Source organism: Pteropus alecto, unplaced genomic scaffold (genome assembly GCF_000325575.1).
Source record: "Pteropus alecto unplaced genomic scaffold, ASM32557v1 scaffold50, whole genome shotgun sequence".
NCBI classification, from domain to species: Eukaryota; Metazoa; Chordata; class Mammalia; order Chiroptera; family Pteropodidae; genus Pteropus; species Pteropus alecto.
The window spans coordinates 2192378-2205257 of NW_006431918.1; positions in this window are offsets into that span (position 1 = coordinate 2192378).

The following is a 12880-nucleotide window of genomic DNA, read 5'->3' on the forward strand; positions in this document are numbered from 1 at the left end:
ATGTTCAATTTCATAATGATAATTGTAGAGCTATTCGAACATTCAGGAACAGTATTTAGGTAAATCTCTGTTCTCATTTATACACAGCCCCAGAGATAAAATCGACCTGTTGTAAACTCAGGTTTAACTTCTGTGACTTCAGCTGATAGTCGATAAGGTGGTTGACTTCAGTGTGACAGGCCAGGCTCAGTTGGATTTTGTGTGTGACCCAGATTGCTGGCACAGAAGAAACGCGATATGACTTGTTTTGGTTGCCTCCTGACCAGGCTTTTCTGACTTCATTCCCAGCCAAGCATCTGAGCCACTTTCCTTTCCTGGTTGTTTTCTGGCATGCTACACTGATGGCTTTATCAATCTGTCTTTTCCCTCTTTTCCAGAGCTGCTTCTACTTCATTCCATGACTAAATAAAAACATCAGGTTATGTGAGGACTCTCCACCACTCCTCTGGCCTTTTCCCTCAGCACTGGGTCTCCTGGGGCCTCACCAAGGCTAGCGATGCCTTCCATTTGCACATGGATGATAAGATTGTGATATTTCTTGCCAAGCTTAAATTAGTTATTTTTCTGATTTCAGAAGCAACACACTCTAAAAAATGTCCTAAAATATTACAAAACATGGATATAAATATGGAAACTCATCCATTATCCCATCTCCTGAGAAGAAATTTTCTGTATGTTATTATAGGTTTATTTCCCCTTATGGAAATACTTCGAAAGGGATTCTACTATATATTCTCTTTTGCTGCTTGAATTATCCATCATTTCTATCGTGGTTCTATGGAATATGTACGAAGTTATAAAATTTGTAACTCCCTGAGAGGGTGTGGGTTAGTTTAATCATTCTCTCCTGGAATTCATTTTCCAAATATCTTCACTAATTTTCAGTTACGAGAGGATACCCAGTTTTAGTAAGGGTATTTTTTCATTGAATTCTCGATTAAGACATAGTGTTAAAACACACACACACACACACACACACACACACACACACACACACAGAGTCAGTATTAAAATATTTAATAGATTCAGCATAGGTATTAATGAAAACAGATGTCAGCCATAAGAAATCTGCTTTCTACAATGACTAAATATGTTAACTGATGCATACACATAAGAGAGACAAGCTTTTTACAATAAACACAATTTATATGAAAGTTATCTACCCAAAGGTAATATCTGGCTTCATTAACTTCCTCAACTTTTTCCATTACGAGGACTTATCTTAATCCTATCCTTCTTTCTTTGTAGACCTTAGCTAGACATGTGACTCTTGTACTTAGCTTCAGTCCCATGCTTAATTTGGTTCCCAAAGCAAAACTCTTTTAACGTCAACCAATCGATTTTTCTTTTTGAGAATTTTGTCATTTTCCTTTGGACATTGGTGCTCAACAGTTTCCTGTTTTACCTCCCAGGGGACATTGGAGATGTCTGGAGACATTGTTAGTTGTCACAACCTGAGGGGGTGAGCGGGGGGATGGTGCTACTGACATCTAGTAAGTAAAGGCTGAGATGTCGTTAAACATCTCACAGCACACAGGACAGCTCTCCACATTAACTGAAGTCCATACTTTATTTGAATTTCCCTAATTCGGATTTGATTTTTTTTCCTATTGTCCTTTTTATCTTTATTTATTTATATATATTTTTGGTCTCAGGATTCCCTCCAGGATACCACATTCTATCTAGTCATCATGCCTCCTCCCTAAGCTCTTAGCTGTGACAGCTTCTCAGATAGTCCTTATTTTAGATGACCTTGAGAGTTTTAAAGAGTAATACACAGATATTTTGTAGAATGCTCCTCGATTAGGATTTGCCAGATATTTTTCTCGCAACTGGGATTTTCGGTTTTTGGAAGGAAGGCTTATAGAGGTAAAATGCCATTCTTATCACATCATATCAAGAGTATATACTAGCCACATAACTTATCACTGCTGATGTTAACCTTGCTCACCTCGATAAGGTGGATTTTGTCAGGTGTTTCCGCTGTCAAGTTCCTCTTCACTCCCTTGCCGCCCCCCAGCCATCCTGGCTTCTTTGGAAGTCACTATATGCAGCTCACACCTAAGGAGCGGGGAATTCTGCTGCACCTTCTTGAGGGTGGAGTACTTCGTTGGAATTCTTCTGCAAGGGACATTTTTTCTCCCCATTTGTTTATATAATAATTTATTAATATTGGTATGGATTCATGGATATTTACTTTATTCTTTGTGTTATTATAATTCAATATTACTTGAGTTTCTGTGCAACGTTTTCCACCTTCCAGGTAATATTGGGAGCTCTTTCAGTCAGCTCCTGTGTCCCTGTAGCACACCCTCCTCCTCGTGGGGTTTTGTTTGTCTGTCAGCTTGTTTGCAGCACTTCCTTACTTTCTGGCACTACACAGTGCTACAGGTTTATCTTGTATGCTTCCTGCCCTAATCCTAGTCTTAGCCATTTCTCCAAGGAGCCTTGGTTCCTTTTGTTGGAGAATGGCATGAGAAATTAAGATCTTTGTATTAATTGGGCTCGTTACTACTGGTGTGTTGCTGCTTCTTGACAGAACAAGAAAACATATGGTGTATATTAATGTCCATGTATACGTCTATCTGTAAATATTTCCATAGGTAATCAACTGTGTTTCCATTAGCTAAAGATGAGTTTATACTGATGTCCCCAGCTCTGTTCCGTCACTGCAAGGATAATTCTAGCCTTCTGCTATTTATTATCTGTAATCTTCTACTCCAACGGTGAGGAAACTGACTCCCATCGATATTATTTTTTTGACCACTCGACATCTAAACCTCCTTTGATTGCTAATTGTTCCCATATTTTCCTCTGCAAACTATCTGTCTTGCACTCCAGTCCATGTAATTTATTGAAGTGGATACCACTCATGGAAGTAATAATTACATTCGTTTACTTGGCCGTGGCTAATTAACACAACCATTCTCCTTGGCTGTGGGCACTGGTTCTGTGAGAGACACGTGGCCTAGGTTAGTTTAAATTTCAGGACTTCTGCCGAAATAAGTGGAAAGAGAAACTTTCTTTCTGCTGATCTTAAAGCTGATGAGACAAATCTAATCGAGGGGAAAGCCTGTTTGAGAAAGAGGCAACATAAAAGAAAAGCTAACCGAAAAACGAGTAGAGATATCTTCTAGGCGATATCATCTGAGACCTGGATCCAGTCACACCTCCCCATGAACCTCTTTGACTGTGAATCAGAAACTTCTCTATTTTGCTTAAGCCTGTTTGATTTGGATTTAGGCATTCTGTAGCCAGCATCTCTGTGTCCTTTACTCACCTGGGCTTAACCAGCTTTTGTTAAATTTACGATCCTGAGGTGCTGGAATGCAACACACACATTAGGATAATATCCTTTAATCCCAAAGATTTTAGTAAACTCAACATTAACCTTTAGTCTGTGGAGAATAATCCCCTAACACTAGTGTTTCTTTTGTGCGAAAACTAAGAAATGTTATGCTGACAGGACAATTTTTAATTCAGGCCACTAGAAAATAAAGTCCCATCTCTGTCTTTAATAATAAGTTGGAGCAGATTGAAAATCATTGAACTTTTACCTCCCCTACTCCCTTGTGCATTTTGTCTCTCGTTTTCTTTTTTCAAACTACCATTTGTCTGAGAATATGGAAGCTCTGAAATGAATCATTTCTTTATCATTATATTCTTTTTCAATCTGATATCCTTGTTAAATCCTTCCCTAACGAATAAAAACTGGCAGCCTGAGTTCTTGGCATTATTTAGATCTCTGTTTAGCTACACGTTAACATTGAGATATTTGCTCTTAGAATTTTTTAAAAAACATCTTTAGGGCAATCACAGTTTTCATTATCCTGTTTACTTCTGTGCCATGTGTGAATTTTTTCCATCATTAAAAATTTTTATTTGTTTACTTCTTTGAATGTTTGAGCTAATTCTCAACTAGAGGCAACGTTTGGAGTAATTCTGAAACTTTAGGATGCTAATAACAGGTGAGAGAATTGATCAATTATTCACATCCCTGATGTTTTCCTCCAGGCGGAGAGGCATCCGTCGCTTCAAGAGCCTTGGCCTCTCTTTATACCCTCACTCACTCTGGCCCCTAAGAGTCACCCACTGGCAGGTCTGGGAAGGGGTAGCGCCCACGCATTGCTCTTTCTTTTCCTCTGCTCTTCCTCCTAATTGAACCCCTCCAGGGAGCATATGCCCATTATTATCTCAGCCATACAGTTTACAAGCAGAAAAGGCTCTGCTCCCTAATACACAGGCTTGCCATAACTATGGCCATACTTTTTAGCTCTCTCTATAATCCTCCGATGGCTATTTTATTCCTCAAACCATTTAAAACTGTTTCTGATCTCACTAGGAGTGTCATTATAAACTGTCAGATCTTTAAAAAAAATACACATCTTTTTTCTGATATTAACTATTGACTCCAGGTAACACCTTAAACAGCAACAACAATACCAAACCAGTGTGACCCAATCAATGGCAGTAAAGTCTAGTGAGACCTCATTTTCTAACTTCTTTTCTCTCATTTACTCTGTTCAAAGATGTTTTTGGAAATATGCAGCGGCAGTGTTTGCTTAGACCAGGTGAGAAAGGAGCCGATGGTGCAGATTGTACATAAGTCAAGACATGAGAGAAGCTTCGAAGAAAGTTATTTTATGGGCAGATTCAGCTTGGACTCTGCAGAGAAGTTGGGAAGGAAACTTTGCATTGATGAAAGACAGAGCAGAAAGGATGGGAGTTGATAGACTAACTCAAGGAATCATGAATAAATGAGACTAATTTTTTAGAGATAGAATAAATGTTGTAACACCCTTGTATTTTCTTTGTTGATATAGATTTTAAAATACTCTTTGGAGCGACAGGCTCACTCTCAAATTGTGCTTGAGACTTGCTCTATAAATTAAATTAGAATTAAGTCATACAGTTGACACTTTTTTCCCCCCTATTTTTATTTTATCGACTTTGCAGTGTCATTATAAAAGGTGCTTTGGGTCAAAAATAGAATTGTTTGTATACAGCAGACAGATGAGTCCAGTAGATATCCCATTTCCATTCTAGCAGTCAATCTTAGAAAGGGTAATTATGTATTTCTATACTCATGCCTCCCTGCCATTTTTCAAATGGAGCCAGAAAGTAGAAAATGTGAAAACACTTGAATCAAATCCAGACATTCTGTAGAATTTCAGAAAAGGGCATTTTTACCATCCATCGCTATGCTGCTTAGGCTGTCCCTCTAGCATTGTCTAGAGATTCTTGGCAAAGAGAAAATAGTTGGCTCTCTGGGCAGCTCTTACACTCAAGGTGAATTGTGTATACCAACCCTTAGAATACCTGGCAAACACACTGCCCTGCCAATCAACCCTGATGAAAGGGTAGGTCTGTGATTTGAATTTTTCTTATTCTCATTCTGAGAGGACAGAGCTGGTTAGATTCAGATGACTAGATTTAGGGAGAGTATTCCAAGGTCAGTCTGCCTAGGACTGGTCAGAGTGCTGTTAACTTTGCCATCTAAGGAGAAAAATAAACCAATCTACTTCTTTCTTTCAGGAATTTGAACTAAATTTTAGTTGGCAGTGTTTTTCGAGGTTGAAAGTTGGGACTCGTGGCCATAAGGTACAGCAACTGTGAATACTCAGAAGAAGTATGTGGACAGAGATGGAATGGCTATGCAAAAAGAAGCAGAGAAAGATACCAGCTTTTGACATCTTGAGAAAGACACCGTTAGAGACAGAGGAGACTGAAGGGGTGTCCAGTCCCTAGAGTCACCTCAGTTGCTGTGTCCATTGCTGTCCATGGGTCTCCTTTCAATAAGTCCTCTTTTCCTTGAAGTTAGTTCATCAGGTCTCTGTTCCTTGAATCTAAACACCAAATATATTTTTAACACAAAATGAAATAACACGTCTATTGTTAAATGTTCCCTCAGACGTCTCCAGTTGAGCTTTAATGGCAAAATTTGGGCTTCTTTTAATATGTAAATGAGAAAGGCCACCAATTATGTTCTTATTCAACAATATTTTTTTTTCCAATATTTTAAAATAGAATTATCTCAGCTATTTCAGGCTGTTAAAGAAGTTTCTGTTGGAATGTTCTGTTAGGGAATGTTACAACAGAGCACATATATTTTCTTGGACCACAAAACCTAGTGTGACAAGTGCATGTTTTTTTGAATTTTTCTATAATTGAATTAAATCTGAGCATTCCCTATACCTCATGTCAGTTAAATGGTCAATTCTATAAACTCCCTCACTTCAGTATTTTCTCAGGCATTTCAGGCTCCTCACCCTAGATGGTATTTGTGTCTTAGGGGGCAGGGGGCTACCACTGCTGTATGGATTCCCTGCTATGTAACATGTCCTGTCTGGACTGTTGCCATCGATATTCAATCTTGGACCCATGGAGATGTCCCTGGACCTGTTTTAGTCTCCTTATGGAGAGCATAGGCCAGTACTTCTTAAATTGTTTGTAGTGGTGGATGATTTTTTGTTAGCTAATACTAGTATGTGGCCCATATGGCATGCAACTCAGTACACAAATTTGAAATTACAAATTGGTCTATATCTTCTTCAAAAGGGGAGTTGCTGATCACACATTTGGATGTTTCGATGATGCCAAATTGCTATAAATGTTTCTAAATGCTTACTCTCAATTTCTGCAGCTATTAAAAAATTTTTTAAATGGTGATATTTTTAAATTGTTTCTCTTTCCACTACACTGCTCGAGCTGTCCCTCTAGATAGCTCAGTGTTTGTCTTGTTACGCTCAATGGGCTTTAAACTATTGTGAAAATTGTTCGATGCGATTTTTTCATTAGCAGTACTATTTAGTAAGCTGGAAACTTATTCCCAATACACGTGCTGTTTGCTCTGTGGCATTTCTGTCTCCTCTCTATTTAGAACATGTTGATTCGAGACACAACATAAGATACTGTGATTTGCTGAAGTAGAATCCTAGTACTGACCAGTCAGATTGAGCTGGCCGAGATATTAGGCAACATGACAGTGGTTGAGTATTCATGTGTGGAGGTCATACAGACCCTAGGTTCAAAATCTGGCTTCACCACTTGCTGTCTCTGTCAGTTAATCTCCATGGAGTAAGATGAAGGTGATGTCTGAAAATTATCCTCAATTCTGACTTAAAAAACTTGTGGTTGAATTATTTATTCATTCAATAAATATGAATCACTCAGTACATAACAGACAGTGTTCTAGACATTTGAGATGTATCAAAGAAGAAAACAGACCCCTCCTCCCAAAATTCCCGGGGAGATAAACAATAAGAAATCCATATGTAGTAAATACCCCAAAAAGGAAATAAAAATACAGCCAGGTAAGGAAAAGAGTTGGGAGGTGGACAAGGTTTGCTGATAGACATTTTAAATAGGATAACCAGATTGGATTCTAGATTTTGAAAGTAGAAACAAAAAGATTTACTGAAGGATTGGACGTGGGATGTGAGAAGAAGTGAAGAGTTAAGGATAACTCCGAAGTTTTTGCCTGAGCAACTGCAAGGCTGATGTCACCACCAATTGAAATGGGAAAGATTAAAAGCGATGCCAATTGTTTGGTGAGTGAGCATTTGTGTGTGCTGTACCACTGCCCTAGCATCTAAAGATGGTAATTACCTTAATAATTACCTTAATAATCTGGAAACATCCAGATCTTCCATCCTATGATATTTTCTTTCTTTTCTTTTTTTTTGGTCAAGACTATTATTATTTTTTTATTTTTTATTTTTCAATTACAGTTGACATTCACTATTTTTTTTATATTAGTTTCAGGTGTACAGCACAGTGGTTAGACACCTATATAGTTTTATCACACACTCTTAATAACCAGTTAATGGACCACACTTTGAGCAGCATTGGACGAGGTCACTCTTTTCTCTGTGGATCCTCTTTCCAGAAGCTTGAGACACTCAGAATAACCCCTCTAGAATATTCTTCTGTATCGTTTCTGTAAGAGATGTGGTTTCTTTCTCAGACACTCCCTGCCTAGGCACTCATCAGTGCTGTGGTGGTGAGCAGGGAGACCCCCTTTTTGAGGCTTATCATTTCCCTATGCTTTGTCACAAAAGAAGACAGTTTCTCCCCGACCCCAATTCTCTGCTCTTGGCAATCCAACCTCACCTTGGGGCTTATCGTGCTTAATATCCACCTGCTTTGAGTTCTGGGGTGGTTGGGTCCACCAGTCCCTTCTCAGAGATTCGCCAGCATCTGAGCTCTCTTTATCGCTTCCTTTCTTAAATTTCTTTCTATCCCAGATTAGGCAACATTTATTTACTAGTGGGAATGGAGGTAAGGAATAAACTGGTACTTAATCTCCTTCATTTTTAGGCTTTAATTTATAGAATATACTTTATGCCTTTACTTCTTTAAGGCTTAAGTTTGAGAAACTAAAAGACAAACAATATACGTCTTTTATTTTATTCCTTCAAACTCCTCTTTGACAAAGCCTTCTCTCCGCTGTAAGTTCAAGTGTCTATTTTTAAACCTCAAAGTCAAGACTTCCTTCTGTTTCTCTGTATTCAGCTATATTGGTTCTTGGCCAACCAATGGAGTAACTTGAATGAGGAGTGGGGAGAAACTTCAGGTAGTTTCACAAAAATAATGCTGCTGCATGAGTATTCATCCAGCCTCAAAAATGTTACTCATAGCTATATAGAAATCTTCCTTCAGCAGCGAGTGATTCCCTATTTCTCACTTTTCAAATACATAGATGAGGTAACCAGAATTTTCAGGACGGTGTGGCTCTGATATAGAGAACCTGGCTGCACTCTGTCTTCCAAAGAACCCTCTGCGTGGGCATAGCTGATTGACAGTTGCAGCTGTCACATCATGCCACGCCCACTTCCCTGAGGCTGATCCCAATTAATGACCAAGCAACACAGAGGTAGCAGAATGAGGAATTTCTACACTGACCAGCTTTGGTATGGAGTCTCAGCAGACTCCTGGTTAGCCTGGCTGAGATTTTCCTACAACTGCCCTGCAGTCAGAGGATCTTCCTACATAATCCTTCCTTCTCTTTCTACTTTGTCAGGTATGACCCCTGATGTTGATGCAGGCATTGATGTCTGAATATTCTCCTTGCCTACTCCTGCTCTTTCCCCCTTTATCCTCCACTGGTGTTTCCATAAATACACTCTAGCTCTTAAAATCATGTCTCGATGTACATTTCTGAGTAGACACAAACTGACACAGATTAGTAGCTTTTACAGCCCTTGAAAATCAGTGATTTAAGCCACAGAACCCTGGTCTTCAAATAAAAAATCATGGGAAAGTTCAAGGTATAAACCAAGGTATATCCTGTGGTTTCCTTGAAGTGAGTCCAGGTTTCTTCAACCCAGGCAGGTTTTGAGGGTGTATCACAGGGCTCCTAGACTGTGAAAGAGTTGGAAAGCTTGGTGCTTACTGGTGTTGCTATGGTTAGAACTGGTACATAAAAAAATGTTGGAGGGAATCTATGAACTCTTCCTAACTCATTTTAGGCTATATAGATTGTCTTGTACTCTGAAGGAGTAAGCAAATTTGAATATTGATTGTTCTAATATGTCCATCATTGGGAGATAAGCAATGGTGGTCCTTTGGACAGAAATGCAGGCCTAGGAATGAACCTGAAATATTGTTTCTCTTCTTATGTGATAGACGAAAGGAAGAATTTGCGTGACATACGATCCATTGATATATCACCTAGATTGCTTTTGAGTTTCCTGGGCCAGTTGAAAATAAATTAGAGAATAATTGAAATACTTGATAATCTCATACAGTAAGATATAATATTTTGTGGGTCACATCACCCCATTCTTAGAGTGATAGAGGATCATTCCTATGAAAAATAAGTTTAGTGGAAATCTATCAATATGATGTTACTGCATATCTTTTGTGAGAAATAAGTTAATTGTGATGGTTAATTTAATGTGACAACATGACTGGGTCACAAGGTGGCCATATATTTGGTCAAACATTATCCTAGGTGTGTCTGTGAGCCTGTTTCTGCATAAGATTAACATTTGAATTGATAGGTTGAGTAAAGCTGATTGCCTTCCTTAATGCCGGTATATATTAACCCCTTATCAGATGTAGGATTTACAAATATATTCTTCTCTTTTGTAGGTTGTCTTTTCACTTTGTTGATCATTTTCTTTGCTGTGAAGAAGCTTTTTAGTTTTATGTAGTCCCATCTCTTTATTTTTGCTTTTGTTGCTTTTGCTTTTGTTATGGAATCCAAAAAACCATGCCACCTAATCAATTACAGGTCTGACTAGAATAAAAAGGCTGAAGAAGAGGAAATTCCTCCTGCACGAACACTTGAAATGGGACATTGGTCCTTCCAGCCTTGAAACTTTGGCTCTTCCTGGGTCTTGAGTTTTTTTGGCTATTGGACTAGAATTTATACCATCAGCTTTCCTTGTTCTCAGACTTTTGGATTTAGACTAAAATTACACATAGACTCTCTTGTGTCCAGCATCCTAACTGCAGATCTTGGAACCTCTCAGCCTCCGTAACTGTGTGAGCCAACTCGTTATAATAAATCCCTTCATACACCTAGCACAACGTTGGGCAAATAGGTGTATTGCTGGTTATATCATATATATATGTGTGTATGTGTGTATATATATCAAATATATATAATATTTTATATTTCTGATATATTTTATATATCTGATATAGAACTATTATATATCATAAATGTATATATGTATCCCACATATAGTATATATGTATGTATTGTGTGCGTGTATATATATGTGTGTGTGAGTGTGTGTGTGTGTATGTGTATATATTCAAAGGAAGAGAAAGAAGTCTTTGGTAAATATTTTAAAGGTGAAGTTTGACCCTTGAATTTTCTTTCTTTTATATTGTAACTTATCAAGATCTAGCAGGAAAGTGACCCAGTAAGGAAGGCAAGTGTTTATCTGTGAATCAGGAGAAAGTAAAAGGGGCAGAAATACCAGAAGTAACCAGACAGAGTAAATATGTAAAGGAGGAAGATATGAGAACTATATAATAAATTACAAGTTTGATAAAATCTGGAATTCCAAATAATAATAAAAAATTATGATACTGAAGATCATTATTCAAGGTGAATCTTAGGCATTTAAAACATGACTGATTATTCTTAAGATGTATACATAGTGGCTTAGTGATTTTAAGAATCCAATTACATTGGTTAGAATAAAAATGGATGTACCTAGATCTTTGTAAAGGAATGGTTTCTGGCCTTTTGGGCCAGAACAGTTGATCAATAATGGAAGATTTGAAGCTGCCATTTAGCCTGCACCCTATTTTATACTGCAATTTAGCAGCATAAAAAAGACCATTGAATCGTCAGAATGTTCAAACAAGTAAGCAGACACTCATTCTTTTTCATGATAGAAGAAATAAACAAGAATGGTATTAATTATCTGGCTAAAATAAAATATAATGAATGCAAACTCATTACTGTTAAAATCAGTGCACGCATAGCAGAAGGTATATTTATTGAAGTCAACATACTTAATTACATTTGGAGTAATAAAGAGAGTAGGCAGGAAGTCCAATGTCTCTTGAGCCTAAATATTAATTTTGATCTAATTTTCTTTTCCTTGATGTTGAGAAAATGAAAAAGGCAAATAAAATTAAGAGACCAACTTTAACTTCATTAGCTTTGTTAACAGGGGATTGTAAGCTGTTTGTATCATGTGTTTTCCATATTGTGATCCAAGGAAAGGGTCACTTCATTTTAAAGCCTGTTATGTTGTTATAAGAATAAAGGTAGCCATATGGTCTTTCACATTCTATGAGAGTAGAGGAGATATGTATATAATACTGTAGGAGTCACAGTGCCAAGGATGAAAGATACATAGAATTGTGATACCGTGGAAGGAAAGTGCCATAGATTAGGTGCCTTAAATAACAGACATTTATTTCTTATAGTTCTAGAGAGAAGAATGTCCAAAATCAAGGTACCAGTACATTTGGGTCCTGGAGAGGACTCATTTCCTGGTTTGTAGACAGCTGCCTTCTTGCTGTGTGTTCCTATGTCCTGTTCGTGGAGAGGGAGACAGAGAGGCAGAGAAAGACAGAGAATCTTCCTTTTCTTATAAGGACATGAATCCATCATGAGGGCCCCACCTCATGATCTAATGTAAACCTATTATCTCCCAAAGCCTTGCCCTTCCTCAAATACCATCACATTAGAGGCTAGGGCTTCAATACAAGAACTTTGTGGTGACATAAACATTCAGCCCATAACAGAGAGTCTATTTTTATGACACAAGCTTTTGTTCAAGGACTTTCCTCTTTTTTTTAAAAAAAATCTTTCTCTTGTCTAAATTATGTGCAGACGTTTATTTATTTGTTGGTTAGTTGGTTGGTTGGTTGGTTGGTTGGTTTTGTTTTACACTCCTAGATACTGCTGTCAACTCTGGGGTTTTGTGGTTTACCAACTAAAATGTGAACACGTCAATTAAGACTTCTTCATGGCACCAGTGCAATGTTGGGAAGGTATGTGTATCGTTGGATGAATAACTGTTAGCTGAGTAAATGAAGAGCAAAACCTCTGGTACCCATTATAAAAGAGGACTGGCTGGAATGGTATTTTCCCCATTGAAAAGAAGAAAACAACCTGATCAGATAAATGGCTGCTAATTGTTGTCCTCAAACTGCTTGGCCATTGGAGATTCAGGTTCTGGTTCAGATTAGAGTATTGATTTAGAAGGCCCACCTGATACTTAGAAGACATAAGACTAGAATATCTCTGAATTACTGTATCTGGTCAGCATTTTTCATAGTATCATCCTTAGGCACATGAATGTTTAGCTTCAGAGAGAATAAAATTTCTGTTGCTTTTCTTAAGAAGAAATATTCAATCTTTTAAAATTGTGATGTCCATCATAGCTTTTTAATAGATAACCAT